Here is a 14,198-nt window from a genome sequence, read left to right on the forward strand (position 1 = left end):
GTGCAATCCTATCTCATTCAACTTCACCTCCGCCTTTTTGAGGCTTAGATTTTATTTGAACTGTTCTATTCCAGTCTCCGTTCTTACATTCACTTGCACTCTGGTTTCTATTCTGTATGTCACATAGAAGCCATTTGGAGACATTCATCTTCGTGCAGCGGGTCAGAACAAGGCTGTGCATCACTTAAGTCCTGTTTTGATGAACTGAATGGTACACAGTGCTTGTGCTGGCTCTATGAACATGGGGGAATTTCACCTTTTGAGCATATTTATATTAGCCACTATTGCAGCTTCTCTTCATTCTATGTATGAACAGAGTATTCCCTGCACTTGAGAGATCCCCATGTTTTAGCTTTAACCCATGCATTTTCCTATTTTCTCTGTCAAAGTGGTTGCAGTTATTACAGTTTCTACCCATTGCCTGATTGCTGGACCTTTTCTTTGCTCCTGCCAGCTGCCACATGGCTGACGTACTTCCTCCTTTGGCATGGTTCCCCCCCCCTTTTTTTTCAATTTTATTTTCAGCAGACTGCTTATTTGTTAACTGGTATTTACAGTCACATGCTCTATAGTCCTCTCTAAGGCCTTTAATTTGCACGGCTGTTTGTTCAATAGTTGAGCTGATTCCTGAATGGAAGATCTCCATAGATGGTGATGTGTGCTTTCACATGACTCTTCCTTGCAGGATGCTACCTTTGCTCCAACCCTTGCTGCTATACAGTACGCAGGAAGTCTCCAGGGGATATTGTGAGAGAGGGTGTGGGCGGAGGTACCATTAATATTGTAACGGTATTACTCAGCTACTGTCAATCTGCTGTGAAATGTTCCCTGGCTCTGTGATTGTCTGCATGACATTTTTGTTCCGCCAAGGCACAGAGGGCTAGGTTAAAAATCGTGGGCCCAGCTCTCTGCTTGGGTCCAGCTCCTTTGTCTTAATGGAATTTCTCTCACTTATACCAGTAGAGAACTTAGCCCTATGTATTTAAAAGTGTTCTTGACTTATGTTACTAATGTAATCTGTACAGTTATGTTAGTGTGGCTCTCTGTCTCCCTCTAGTGGCTGATCTGCCACTTACAACACCCCTGGGTTGGTCTTTGTCTGGAACTTCTGGATCTTGAAGCATCAGCCTCAGCTACCAGCACTAAAAGACCCAACTTTATTAGCCAATGTTGTAATAAGCTCAGCATCCTCTACGTGTGTCCCATCTACCACGACAGGAGGACAGAGCTCTACACTGAGGGGGTGTGGGCCACACTAATAACACCATGGCATATTATGGCAGCAGTTAAGGTCCAATCTACTCAAACCATCTCTCTGCCTAGGTCCCTCCAAGCAAAATGCAAATGCATGGGAGTGGTAGACATGTTATAGTCCACAAGTGAATAGTGATTCTGGATGTCTCAATGTTTGGTCCCCAACTTGAGACATCTTAAAGGAACCTGATTTTCCAAAAGTGCAAAGTGCTCACTCTCTGTAAATCAGATCCCTTTCACACGTTAGGCACCCAAAATTACTAGCCAGTTTTGAAAATCTTAGCCGGAGTCCATCTGACCTCAGACCAACACACAGGGACAGCAACATAATCCTTAAAATCACAACACCTGCCCCCCCCCAACTTAAAAAACAAAACAAAACAAACACACCTTGAACATTTCCACAGACCCTGCTGTAGTTTTAGCCCCAGTCAGAAATTGCTGATCATCAATATTAAAGAAGAGAAAAATAGGCTTGTCTGAGCCAGTTTAGAAGTTCCTCCTCTGGCAGCAATTAGGTAGAGCTATGGTTTTTGTATATAAGTGCTACCCGGAGTTTAATAAATGCTCACATACATTATTAATCTGGAATATTAACCAGAGATCATATAATAAAATAACTCAAGCTTTGCAAGTTATCTCAAGGGCTTTCAAAATCTTTATAAGTCACTAATTAAGGGTGCATTAGAACAATAGTGCAGTAAATTTTATAGCCAGGTTTCATCTTCTCTGTAGAAAGACTGGACTGCAAATTTATGCCACATAAAATGGAACCTAATGAATTCCAAGCACATTCAGTACACTGTGCATTTAACAAGTGGGAATAATAATGTTAACAGCACTTTGCGGTAATAGACTATTTAAATCCATATTTATAAAAGAAGCCAGAATAATATACAGTATTACGACTGACACATTTGTTCCCTTTATTATTCAGGTTGTTAATATACATCACAAACTATGAGGCAGAGACACAAATTCTCAGGCACATCAGATTGCTGTCAAGCCATGGAACTGATGGCTCAGCAAGGAGATAAATAGACAGGTTATGTATTTACCGTGATGCGTAGCAGTGGGGTTCTGTACTGCAGAAAGAAAGCCCATTGCCGGGCCACTTGGACATCCCTACTGTCTGCAAGTTAGATGGGAGATGATTTCTTTTGCAGGTATTATTGCTGCAGGCATCTTGTACTAAAGAGAACACCGTGTATTGCCCTCAGTCAAGTAGTGAATTAAAGAGCAGTGTCACCTCCCCTCACACAAAAAAGCTTCCTTGTGTGCAGAAAGGCTCACTTCTTAGCCTGCGTTCTAGGGCCAAAGACCAGGAAGATTAACATGTGTCTCTGTGTTTGGTTTCCTCTTTGTTACATGCTATGGGCAGGACTCTTTTTAATGGTCTACATAAGATGTAAATATTAAAAGTACCACCAAGTTCTGGCCATTAAAAGCAAACTATAATAATACCTAACTGTTTTATAGTGCTTTCCATCATTAGATCTCTGTCAAGGTTCCTCCCCCACTCTGAACTCTAGGGTACAGATGTGCGGACCTGCATGAAAACCTCCTAAGCTTACTTTTACCAGCTTAGGTAAAAACTTCCCCAAGGTACAAATTAATTTTATCCTTTGTCCTTGGAATATCCACTGCCACCACCAAACTCTAACTGGGTTTACTGGGAAACGTAGTTTGGACACGTCTTTCCCCCCAGAATCCTCCCAACCCTTGCACCCCACTTCCTGGGAAAGGTTTGGTAAAAATCCTCACCAATTTGCATAGGTGACCACAGACCCAAACCCTTGGATCTGAGAACAATGAAAAAGCATTCAGTTTTCTTACAAGAAGACTTTTAATAGAAATAGAAGTAAATAGAAGTAAAGGAATCACCTCTGTAAAATCAGGATGGTAGATACCTTACAGGGTAATTAGATTCAAAACATAGAGAATCCCTCTAGGCAAAACCTTAAGTTACAAAAAAGACACACAGACAGAAATAGTCATTCTATTCAGCACAGCTCTTTTCTCGGCCATTTAAAGAAATCATAATCTAAAGCATACCTAGCTAGATTACTTTCTAAAAGTTCTAAGTCTCCATTCCTGTTCTATCCCCGGCAAAAGCAGTGTACCGACAGACACAGACCCTTTGTTTCTCTCCCTCCTCCCAGCTTTTGAAAGTATCTTGTCTCCTCATTGGTCATTTTGGTGAGGTGCCAGCGAGGTTACCTTTAGCTTCTTAACCCTTTACAGGTGAGAGGATTTTTCCTCTGGCCAGGAGGGATTTTAAAGGGGTTTACCCTTCTCTTTATATTTATGACAATCTCAAAGCAGTTTACAAAGCAAGTATTGTTACAGGTGGGGAAACTGAAGCACAGAGCGATGAAATGACTTGCCCAAAGTCACCCAGCAGGCCACAGGCAGCGCTGAGAATAGAAGCGAAATCTCCTGAGTCCCAGTCCAATGATTTATCCACTAGGCCACACCGCCTATTATATTAGGGGCAATATCCTGTGTATAGTTAGTTTATGCAGTGTTCCCCCCGGTCATAGAATCATAGAATATCAGGGTTGGAAGGGACCTCAGGAGATCATCTAGTCCAACCCCCGCTCAAAGCAGGACCAATCCCCAACTAAATCATCCCAGCCAGGGCTTTGTCAAGTCTGACCTTAAAAACCTCAAAGGAAGGAGATTCCACCACCTCCCTAGGTAACCCATTCCAGTGCTTACAGTGGTTCCTGTATCCAGAGTTCTAGGCATCTCCCTCCCAACATTTAAAACACACAATTATATTCTCAAGTTTTCAATACAAAAAGTTAATTCTTCAATTTTTTTTAAAGTTAGGAGTCTTCCAATAGAGGGTTAGGGCGAGTTGAAATGAATGCATCTATGCTGATTTCCACCATCTGAGTATCAATCTGGCCCTTAGTTATTAGAGGCTTACATTGTGCCTCCAGCAGCGACAACTGTCTGGCAATTAATTAATTTATCAAGGTATTAGACGTCTATATTTTTTCATATGCTGCTACGTTAACCCTGGCATGTCATGACATTAATGAGTCCCCTCCCATGCACGCAATGAGGAATTTGATTGCATATCTGCTGATTTTAGGGAAGTGGGTCAAATCTAGTCAGCAATGATAGCCACACAGCCCACTGACTTTGGCCCTGGATCTCTAGGACTGGGTTCTACGGGGCCCCCTAGTTTGCGATTTGGAAGTAGAATTTTTCTCGAAGATCATTTCCATAGCCACAGCGTACCCTGCTGCAGGGGTCTCAGATGCAGCCCTTGGTGTTTGTAATGCTTTCAGTTTTCTGCAGTGCTGCGATCCCTCTGGTTAAATACATCTTTATCTTGGCGGTGGGGGTGGGGGATGGAAGGCCTATGTTTAGAGTGCCTAACACAATACTGGGCCATTAATCAAACACCTGCATGGTTTTCTCAGATGTCCTTTTGAGAACGCATTATGCTGCTTTTTAAAAAAAAATCTCATGAAGCACTATTAGCATGCTCCGCGCTCTCCTGTGCCAAGGGGGAGACGTGGCCCCTTGGCCCAAAGAGCTAACAATACTATTCAAGCGCAGGCAAAACTATTCAGATCTATATGAAAAGGAGCAGAAAATTCAGTATTAAGTGGCGAGGGCACATCCTGAGAGATCAGCAATGCAAGGCTTGACAGAAGAAGTGGGATTTGAAGAAGGATTTGAAGGATAAGAGGGAGGACACTTAATGGCTGTGAAGAAGGAACGTACCAAACATGAAAAGAAAACTGCTTTAAGAGATGCAAGTCAAGTCTGTAGCGTCCACACCCTCCCCGCCCCCCCGGAAGTGGTAGGCCTTGGGGAGCTTCTGTACCAATGCTGCCCCTTTGGTCAGACCAGTTAGCCCATATTCGGGGCCTTCCAGGATTATTTCCATTGGTGATAGGAGTCGGGTGTCTTGTTGGTGTGATTTTGTTTATTTTTACAGTAAAGGACATTAGGTCTCTTTCCCTGAACACAGTAGAAACAAAGAGCAGCAGGTTCCTCCAGAGTTCCCCATGTCTGCCAATCAGGCGACTTCTTCATGCTACTTTTACAGATGACGATATGGGGCTTGATCCAAAGCCCAGTGAAATCAGTGAGAGTCTTAACAAAAGCAAGAATTCACAATTAACGAGGGTAAAAACTCACTTGCCAGACTAACAGTAACTATGGAAGCAGCTTCCAGAGACATCCCCTGAGACATCCTTGTGGCAGTAATCACTTAGCTTCCCTACTGTTACACGGTAGCATTCATTTTAAGTGTATTTGTTTTCTTTTTGAAGTTAAAATGGAAAAATTGACTCAAGTGAGAGGCGTGCATATTTACCTATGCAAGGAACAAGTATGTAGCAGGCAAAATACAAGTGTCCATATCTGTAGATTTATTAGGAGATGTGCTCTGTGCTATCATTGTAATTAACTATTGTTTTATCATTAATAAAAAAGGAAATTAAAACCATCCTAACAAACAGGAAAAAATGTAAATAAACTATAAAAGTGGCTCAAACCAGAACATCAACTCCAACTCCCTTTCCTTCCCATGCAGGGGCCTGCAGAAATGAAAGGGGAGTGTTTTTACATTGGCCCAAATGCCTGCTATAAATGAGGGTGCCATTCACATAAAGAGAACAAGTGACCCTAATTGCTGCTCTGCACAATTCCGCCTTACAATCACCCACCTCACAGCACTCTACACCGCTGATTAAAGTTTTCAAAAACATCTTTCCTAGGGAGCGTGAGGTGGGGTGGGAAAAGCTCCTCTAAAAAATGATGAATCTGAAAGTTATGAACTCAAAAGCTTCCCTCTGTCCACCATTCAACACTCTGCCTATGCCAGAAGCAGCCATCTCAGCCAAGGAGGGCAAATCATGGTGAAAACTATTTTCTAAAAGAACAGAACACACCAGTAGCACATTTCCCTTTGTTCTGTCCTCCTCCGGGGCTTATTTTGCTGAACCTGTTTTACTGCAAAAGAGAAAAGGAGGACTTGTGGCACCTAGCTCACTTCATTGGATGCATTTAGCGGAAAATACAGTGGGGAGATTTTATATACACAGAGAACATGAAACAATGGGTGTTACCATACACACTGTAATGAGAGTGATCAGGTAAGGTGAGCTATTACCAGCTGGAGAGCGGGGGTGGGGGGACGGACCTTTTGTAGTGATAATCAAGGTGGGCCATTTCCAGCAGTTGACAAGAACATTTGAGGAACAGCGGGGGGCGGGAGGGGGGAATAAACATGGGGAAATAGTTTTACTTTGTGTAATGACCCATCCACTCCCAGATGTCCATCTGTTTGCATTTGGAAAGGAAGATAATGTCTGTCTGTATCTGTATGAGTTTTTTCATGAAGTTGATAGATTTCCACTCCATATGGCTAAATTCAGCTGCTTTGCTGTGCAGGAGGATATAATTCTCACACAGCATACTTCACTCCAAGGTGCCCCTCGTGTCCTTTACAAATCACATACAGCATCTCTGACGAGCAGATCTAGGTCATAGCACGGGTTTGAACTTCGATTTCCAAACAGCCAGCGACTCAGCCCCATCGATGGCGGTATAAGAGTTCCAAAGGCAACCGTGCAAAACTCCAATATATAAGTGGAAAAAACTTGGTGCTGAAAACAGACTGGTGGATGAAGATCTCAAAGCTCACCACAGTCTAGAGGGAACAAGCAAATCAATAATGCAGGAAAAGCCCAGGCCCTAGAGTGCCTTAAAAGTCAATAAAAAGATTTCAAATCAGTGTGAAACTTGACAGGAAGCCAATGCAAGGGCCGGCGCACAGGAGTGATGGGCAGCAATTGTGCAGAATGGGTAAATAGCTGAGCTGCATCTTTTTGAATGAAGTGAATCCTATAAGCCAATTTTACTGAGTAATCCAACTAATATGGGATGATTGTGTAATCCTGCAGTGATTAGAGTGTGGATCAACACCTCAGCATCTCCGGGAGAATTTAAGGGATGCTATATGGTAACTAGAATCCAAGTCCTGCATCCACAAAGCTAGATTCCTCCTTTTAACTAGAAAAAGAGGAAGTGCATTCAGGTACAGAGCTATGAGCCCATTTGTATTACTTTCAGGAGGAAGAAAAAAAGCAAGATAATCTGATCCATAACAGCTGCCAGGCACTGTGACAAAACAGAGGCTGAAACTAAAGCATGAGAAGAGAGGGTGACACAGAACAGAGCCTCACTGGGCAAAAATATGCTACATAATAAGTTAACGTACACCATGGAAACAGTTGAATTAATAGGACTAAGCAAATAAATAAGCATAATTAGCCCAATACAGAATCTTAACAGCAAAATACTGATAGAGGTAGCCAAATTTTACTTTTTTAAACTCTTACAAGCCAAGATTTTGCAAGGGATCTAACTGGCCCCTGGACTCCAGCAAGATTGTTTGTTATTTAATAACAGAGCCCCTGAAATAACCACTTGCCCCCACATGCCCCCAATAATGGGACCCTTGAACCAGCCCTCACAGGGGATTACTTTCCATGTAAGAAGATACTTGCCCTGAGTAAGAGTACCAGATTTTGACCCTGTGGGATTGTGCGCAAGTCACATAAACTGTGTGGCACTTTACAGATTAAGTTGTTGCTAATTTATTGGAAGCCACTCTCATACAATATTTTCAATGACTAGAGTCAGAAAGTGGACCAAAGTTAGACGGCACATTAGATAAGTGAATGTTTTTTTAAAACTAAGGAATATCCAATTGTATGTTGAGAACAATTGGGACAGTACCAGGAGCCAAGGACAGATGCACAGTTGCAGGAACAATTGATGCAACACAATCACCAGCTTTCTTGTATAAGCAAGGCAGGCCAGGAGGCCCAAAGAACAGCTGCCCAGAGTGGACTTGCTGAATTATTGTAACAAAATCAGATAAGAAAACAAAGAAAATTATCTCAACAATTCATATGGAAGAGAATGACTGTCCACACTTTAACAGCTGGAGGAATGGCAGTGCAACTCTAATGGAGACCATTTTCTTCTGAAAGTAATTACTAAATTGATCAAATTTAGTCACTGAAGCGGTCTCATTATGAACAGATGGAATTTTGGGATTTAACTAACTCAGCTCTGTGTGTGTGTGAAATTACTGATAATTGTCTTGTTGTGATGCTACACCCCCATATTCTTCATAGAAATACAGTTATGTTATGGATATAACATAACTGAAATGTACTTTATGCAAGATGGCTCATGAAAGGTATCACTGGAAAGGTTACGAATTACTGAATGTGTTTATCCAATTTGTATGCATGTATCATTTTTGTATCTGAAGCTGGGAATATTGACCATGTCTCTGTATTTCAAATGTGCTATGTTGGATGAGGCCAAACAATGTTAACGGTTTATTGAAGAAATGCACACAAGCATAAGGATTACCCCAGGAACTGTGCACAATAGAAACCTCTCAGAGATAGCTCTGCACAATGGGAATTATTTGACACAGGTCAGATAGCTCTACGCAATGAGAACTGTTTGACCCAGGTCACAGCAAAAAAGCTTTCCAGCAAGTGGGGGTAAGATATAAAAGAGGGACAATGACAACATGAGGGGGTCCTCCCTCTGCCTACAACAACACACCTGAAAACACTGGAGGAACAAAGACTGAACTGTGAGAAGAAAGCCAAGGCAACTTGTACCGTAAGAATCCACCAGACTGTTTATCACTCAGAGTGAGACTTTGCTAATTTCTTTCCTACCTATCTAGTGCATCAAGCTTAGTTTGTGTGTTTTGTTTAATTTGCTTAGTAATCTGCTTTGTTCTGTTTGCTATCCCTTGAATCACTTAAAATCTGCCTTTTACAGTTAATAAAATTTGTTTTGTTTATTATTAAACCCAGTTTCTGTCATTTCTAACTGGGCCGGGGGGAAGAAGTTATGCATACCTTCCTCCACATTGAAGGAGGAGGTGGATTTCATAATATATCTTTGGGTCTGCACTCAAGGGAGGTAGACGTCTTTGTGCTGTGGCAAGTCCCTTAAGCTGAGTCTTCCCAGAGCTGAACTGCAGCTGGGTATGGCCCTGCCTGTGTGTGTGATGGAAGAGGCTTTAATAGCCTGGCTCTGCAAGACAAGTTAAAGGGGGCCCATGCTGGTGGATCAGGTAGACTCAGTGGTACCTCAGCACATCAGGTGGCATCCCAAGGGGACCAACCTGTCACACTTGTATCTGTGCAGATGAAATTTGAAAAATAAGTCCTGTTGCTAGACAGGCTCTGAATATAGCTAAGGCCTGGCACAGTGTACAATGACAAATGAAGCCCAGTTTCCTACCTGCTACAATCCTTATCCAGTAATCTAGAACCTCTTCATTCTGATGTGTCTCCAAGTGACCTGAGTGGCAGAGGGCACACAATACCAGAACTTTCATCAGGCCTGACACACTGATTGCCCCAAGTCACTGTAAAAGGAGTTATGTAAGGTGTCATATGCCAAACTCTGGTCATTAATATTATTGTGTGATGTAGGTACAGGTGGTGGATAAAGAATTGTAGATGAGTGCTGGAAATGTGGTCCTAAAATGTGTTTGGCAGACAGAGCCTAAACCCTGCCTGTCCAAGACAAAGGAATGTTGTTTCACAAACTTGACTCCGGTGTAAATTAAGCAAGGCGTGACAAAAGAGAGTGAAAAGCACGTTTACCAAAAACATAAACCAAGCCATCAGGTGAGCAAGTGAAGGAAGATGACCGCTTCACAATCTTGAGAGGGGACAGAGATTACACGCCCAGGAAACCTTTCTACTTCTTGAAATGGGATCCAGGAACTTTGGGGAGATATAAAAGTGGAATCAAAAAGCCATTCTGTGATCCATCATTGAGGGGCCGATAGGGTACAACAAACCTTCAAGCCTATGAAAGTTGGGTCCCCTCATCTGGAGGATTCAAGATGCTGAGAACTTGATGTAAGCAAGGAAACTGCTTAGGCCAAGTTTATCACTCCCTAGAATTAAGTTTCAGGCACTAGAAAGCGTGTTTTGTTTCCCATCTCTTTCACTCTTACCTGAGATCACTCAAACCTCTGTTCTTTGTTAATAAACTCATTCTTGCTTTATTACAAAACCACTTCAGTGCAGTGCCTTAAACTGGAGCGTGAGCCTTCAGCCAAATTAACAGGCTGGTGTGTGCTCTGTCTCTTTGGAGGGTCCAGTGAGAGGGACTGGATGCAGCAGGGGAGATGGTTTGGGGGGGGACTCAGGACTGGAAGGGCTGTTGGTGTCACCCTGCAAGGAGTAACCAAGCTGGTGGACATCAGGGCAAGGCCACTGTGCTATGAGCAGCCTGCTGGCATCAGGGTTCTGAGCCAAAGTGACACAGCACAGAGGCACCCAGGGTTACTGGGCAGGTGTGACACAGCCCCTTACTGGTCCGGGTGAAACCCCAAAGCATTACACCCCCTGGGGTGGGGTGGGAGATACAGCAGAGATGGGGCAGGGATTACTGAAGGGTGGTCCATTATGTTTAGAATACTTGCTGTGATGGAAGCGAATACTTAAATTGGAGAAGTTAAAATCACATCCTGAATCCTTGGGTACTGATGGAAATGAGAGGTACCAAGGTAAGGGGTGTCAAAATAAAAATGTGAGTGATTATTTACCACCATGTGCACAGAGAGCAAATGGAGTTTAAAATATCTAGAGGAGGGCAGAAAGGTTTCCTTTACGGTCAACATAAACTTCAGTGGTGCTTGAGCAGTCTGAGAGTGGGAACAATCTAACTCACTTTGGCAGCGTAAGCCATGGTAGTATGCTGGAGGAGATAAAGGATCATAGGTGGCTGTCTGAAGGGGATAAAAATGAGGCAGGTGCCTTACATCACCAACTATACAGATGCTTTCCTTACTGTCGTTGCTCACATGCCCCAAGTGCTCTCCTTACAATACCTTTGCCTTCTGCTCTAATAAGCAATTCCATTAAGTGATATCGATCCCATTTGGTTGGCACATTGTGCCGAAGCAAACAGTACGGCAAGTTGTTTCCTTGCAGAAACAGAGTTTTAAAATGGCCGGATTTGGTAGCATCAAAAACGGAGTGTCTGTTTTCTGTGAGACTCAAGGGGGGAGAAAAGAGGCACAGGCTATGTCTACACTTATGGCGGCACATGGAGTACAGACACTACATGCAGAGCCGTCCCTTAGGTACGGCGAATCGGGGAGACTGCTCCAGGCCCCGTGCTTTGGGAGGCCCTGCGGGCCGGTGCAATTGGCTGGTGCAGTCGTTCCCGGAAGTGACAGGTCGGTTCCAGAAGTGACTGTCAAAAGCATTCCAATGCCACTGCTGAAAGTGACCAGTATCAGAAGCTCCAGAGCAAGGTGCAAGCCCTGCAATAGGAAGTTATAAAATAATGTGAATCCAGTGAACTTTTCTTCTTCACACCCCATACTTCACTTCCCCATATCCTAAATCATGAGGGTTTACTTCCAAAAATCTGATTTATTCTTTTCCAGATTTACTGTACCCATATAAACAGTCCAACACTTTTTTTAAACTTTCAAACTCTTTGCCTAATGCGAAGACCTTGTGGCAATGAGTTCCACAGGCAAATTGTGCACAGCTTGAAATTTCCTATTATTTTTAAAAATTTGCTCTCTTTCAATTTCTTTAAAATGTCCTCTTGTTCTCGTATTATGAAAGATGGTGGATAGCAATACCTTCTTTATACCAGTCATTATTTACATACATTCATCATGTACCCTCTTAATTTAGAACATTTCCACCATCCAGGTTTTACACTGCTAATACAATAATACTATCACAGTGATACTCCAACATTTTGGCATTAGATGATGGTTTCTGAGTGCTCACATCTCTGTATTAGCAAAATCTTATGGCCAGCCTACTAGAGTGGAGCTGACTAATTCAGCAAAGTTCAGAAAGATAATTGTAGGTGGTGCCACCTAGTGGTGGGAGCAGGAGTCTGGCCTATTGGTTGGAGGAGAATCAGAGGGCAGAACCAGAGTTGTGGTCAGGAGAGAAGCCAATGGTGAGAGTCAGGAGGCAAGAACAGAGCCAAAGAGCAGAGCTGGAGTTGTGGTCGGGAGACAAGCCAATGGTCGGCACTAGGAGTTAGGAATCAGGGGTTCAGGCAGGCAGGGACTCGGGCTGGAGCAGAATAAGCGAGAAGTGGAGCAAAGCCTGCACAGGAAGCAGGAAGAAAGTCTGGTGCAGCAGCGGGTGTGAAATGCATCAAACAGCCCCTGTGCTGCTGATGCTACCAGGCTTAAATAGGGGTCCTTTGGCCCCTAAATGGATCTGTCCAATGAGGGAGTGTGATGCTGTCCAGAATATGTGGGACACTTTATGATACTTTAATACCAATTATTATAAAATTGCAAGAAACCTCACCAGTTATGCCGTGTGAGGTATCTACGAAAATGTTATAATCTGCCAAATCTGATAATATTGTTTAAATGTTTGTACCGCCTTTGTATTATGACTTATAGATATGTAGGGTATATCTGTTTTTCAAACTTGTGTTGTTCATCTGACACCCCCAGACAGATTGGCATCAGCAGTGCCTGGCCTGCTTGATGGCCCATCAATGGACATCAGCTGTACAATAAGCCCTTTGAAAGACCAGGGACTACACCTGGTGACTCAGCAAGCCATGCAGGGGCATGCCTATGGACAGAACTCTAAGGGTTTTTCCATGCCATGTGCTGTGGAGCTTGTGTTTGGGACACAGGAAGTACAAGCCACATGGCGAAAGGAATATAAAAGGCAGCTGCATCTTCTCCATTTTGTCTTCAGTCCTGCTTCTTCTCTTCAGTCCTGCTTCTTACCTCTGTAGTAACCTTTCTACAAACCAAGCTCTGAACACAGGACTGAATGACCCATCCCAGCTGTGGATGTGTTCCAGAGGGACTTTTAAACCAGCAAACTCACCAGTACTGCTAATAACTTGATATATGGACTTTGAAGTCTCTCTGTGTATGTGCTGCTTTACCATTTAACAACTCTCTTCTTGTTCTCTCTTTTTTCTTTATAATAAATCTTTAGTTTTAGACACTTTAAAGGATTGGCTGGCAGCGTGATATTTTGGGTAAGATCCAACCTAATATTAACCTGGTAACATGGCTGGCCCTTTTGAATAGTGAACAGAGTTTTAAAATAACTTTTCACTGTACTGGACCTAGGTGCTGACTGGGGTCCAGAGAAGTGGAATGCAATAAAGGGGATTGTGTGATTTTTATTATTATTATTTTGCTTCTTGATAACCATGTGGGGGATCAGAAGCGCAGTTTGTGACTGGTTGGAGAGTTTAACTTCAGTGTTGCCCACCAGTCTTGGGAGTATCTGCTCTCCCTTTTGCAGCCTGCCCTGCCCTTGGCATTTCCAGTGAGGGCTGCACGAGGCATCCCAAGTCACAGGGAGCGTAGTCACTTAGTGAAAGTTTATGGGGTGCAGCTGAGCTCATTGGGTTGCTAATGACTGTGCAGGGAGCCAGCTGAGTTCCTGGCAATAATAGAGTAAGCGATACAGTATGATGTGTGAACAAGACCCCAGAAGGAAAGCATGGCAGACACTCAATTATAAGTTTTCCCAGTGGTGAAGAAAAGGTACCAGTGGAAAGGATGGTACCTAGAGACTATAGGGTCAAACACAGGAGTCTAAGCAGAATCAGAAACTGCTCTCTAGCAGAAAGGAAGAGCAGAGAGTAAGACGTTAGGATAGTCTGACTCCAAAGTGAGAGTGACCTAGAAAATGAATGAAATCCTCTAGGAAAGCTGGGCCATTGACGCTCTGAGCCAGCAGCATAACATAGGGAACTTAGGAACTAGTTTCTTTCAGTGTACAAAGAAATTCCACAGCAAAAGATGCACTGTCCCTTCTCAGTCTGGAGTAAAGTGACAGCCAGGGGATTTCTAGAATCAGGAGTTCGGAGGCTAAGGAACGTTTGGGGTTTGT

The sequence above is a fragment of the Lepidochelys kempii genome, chromosome 7, assembly GCF_965140285.1.
Source record: "Lepidochelys kempii isolate rLepKem1 chromosome 7, rLepKem1.hap1, whole genome shotgun sequence".
Lineage (NCBI taxonomy): Eukaryota > Metazoa > Chordata > Testudines > Cheloniidae > Lepidochelys > Lepidochelys kempii.